This window comes from Oryctolagus cuniculus, chromosome 2, assembly GCF_964237555.1.
Source record: "Oryctolagus cuniculus chromosome 2, mOryCun1.1, whole genome shotgun sequence".
Lineage (NCBI taxonomy): Eukaryota > Metazoa > Chordata > Mammalia > Lagomorpha > Leporidae > Oryctolagus > Oryctolagus cuniculus.
In genome coordinates this window covers 9,803,842-9,806,215 of record NC_091433.1, presented here as the reverse complement: position 1 = coordinate 9,806,215, position 2,374 = coordinate 9,803,842, and the positions used below count along the sequence as shown (strand labels likewise).

The 2,374-nt window shown below is 40.1% G+C and overlaps 1 pseudogene; it reads right to left on the bottom strand.

The window, feature by feature from the left end:
- Positions 1-860: 860 nt before the first annotated feature.
- Positions 861-1,405, bottom strand: LOC127486305 (large ribosomal subunit protein uL14 pseudogene; annotated as a pseudogene).
- Between the last annotated feature and the right edge of the window lie 969 nt (positions 1,406-2,374).

The following is a 2,374-nucleotide window of genomic DNA, read 5'->3' as shown; positions in this document are numbered from 1 at the left end:
TCATTCTCAATTATCTTTATATACAGAAGATCAATTTAGTATATATTAAGTAAAGATTTCAATAGTTTACACCCACACAGAAACACAAAGTGTAAAGTACTGTTTGAGTACTAGTTATAGCATTAATTCCTATTGTACAACACATTAAGGACAAAGATCCTACATGAGGAGTAAGTGCACAGTGACTCCTGTTGTTGACTTAACAAATTGACACTCTTGTTTATGGCGTCAGTAATCACCCTAGGCTCTTGTCATGAGTTGCCAAGGCTATGGAAGCCTCTTGAGTTCGCCAACTCCAATCTTATTTAGACAAGGTCATAGTCAAAGTGGAAGTTCTCTCCTCCCTTCAGAGAAAGGTACCTCCTTCTTTGATGGCCCTGTTCTTTCCACTGGGATCTCACTCACAGAGATCTTTCATTTAGGGTTTGTTTTTGTGTGTGTGTTTTTTGTTTTTTTTTTTTTTTTTTTTTTTTTTTTTTTGCCAGAGTGTCTTGGCTTTCCATGCCTAAAATACTCTCATGGGCTCTTCAGCCAGATCTGAATGCCTTAAGGGCCAGAGTGCTGGTTAGGACATCTGCCATACTATGAGTCTGCTGTGTATCCCGCTTCCCATGTTGGATCATTCTCTCCCTTTTTAATTCTATCAGTTAGTATTAGCAGGCACTAGTCTTGTCTGTGTGATCCCTTTGACTCGTAATCCTATCATTATGGTTAATGATGAACTTTAACTGATCATTTGTACTAGTGAGATGGCATTGGTACATGCCACCTTGATGGGATTGAATTGGAATCCCCTGGCACATTTCTAACTCCACCATTTGGGGCAAGTCCGATTGAGCACATCCCAAATTGTACCTCTCCTCCCTCTCTTATTCCCACTCTTATATTTAATAGGGATCACTTTTCAGTTAAATTTAAACACCTAAGAATAAATGTGTGTTAATTACAGAGTTCAACCAATAGTATTACAAATACACTGGAGGATCATGTAATGCTGCCTGTATTGGACACAATCCTAGGCCACGAGTCTGCACACTGCTTTACAACTGGTCCAGTGAAAGCAGAACCTTTCATCTCACCTTTATTGTTTATATGATTCCTGCGTTTTTTTAAAAATAGAGAAACACACTGTCTTTTCTGTGGTATGACTTTCATCATCGAATTACAACTGCTGAATGTACCTTCTTTCTGAGATCTGGCTCTCCTTTCTTGACTGTGGCCATCACCAAGTCATCCAAGCCAGTGGCGGAAAGTCTATTCAGCTGTACCTTGAGCCCCTTCACACAGATGATGGTCAGATTTTTGTCTCCCCTGTTGTCAGCACAACTGATCACCGCACCTACAGGAAGATCCAGGGAAATACGGAATTTTACACAGAGGAACCACAACATCCTCACTTTGACATCTTGAATGTCAGAAAGGGACAGAAAGCAAGAGAGATCTCTTGATCCAAAATGTGCCCAGTGAGCCAGTAGAGATTTTTAAAGGACAAGGGTAGCTTCAGGGAGAGATTGGAAATAAAGCAGTGATTCTATTTAATTGACAATCATGCAGATGTTCAGGTTTTCTTCTGATGAGGGTGCACCAGGCTCTTGGGGATGTCCAGGCCATCAGTCAGGTGGAAGCTTCTTGACAATGGGGCTCAGCCTCTGTTGGAGCCTCCTTTGTTAGCCGGATCAAAATCCACCATTCCAAATCACCTCCCTTCAGTAGACATCCGAAAATCTTATGCAAGTGTCACTCTCCACCAGACTGGGCACAGGTGATTCACCATATCAGTAGCTGGTTTTTATGAAAAAGAAGGGACAGTAAGATGCCTTGATTACCTTTACAATGATGTTCTAGAATTGGGGATACAGGGACCACGGGCCACCCTTCCTACTTCATAGGCTTTTAGACACTGGGATGTGATAGACCTGGACTTGCCAACAGAAAACTCTTACTTTGCTTTATGGTCTCACCATTTACTCTTCTTTACAGAGCTGTAACTCTGTGTGTGTGTGTGTGTGTGTGTGTGTGTATGTTGGATCTTTAACATGTTGTTTAAAACTCGTCAAAAATGACTTTTTCTGAACTGTTTCATAATGAAAATTTTAAACAGGCAAGCTGAAAAACCCCCATCAATCACCCTTAAACTTAATATGTAGATTCAATTATTATTGATGCTTTACATGTTTTAACAACTATATTTTTATTTCTTCATATCTAGAAGTTGGAAATTGTATTCTATAATACTATGAGTTCTTGAATGAACCTCCTTTAGTACTTAGTTTGGCTGTAACCCCTAACTTTGTGACCTTGGCATGTTCCTGTTTTCTCCATGTCTCGGTTATCTCATGCATGACCCTGTTCCTGGGGATGTTGTAAAGAATAA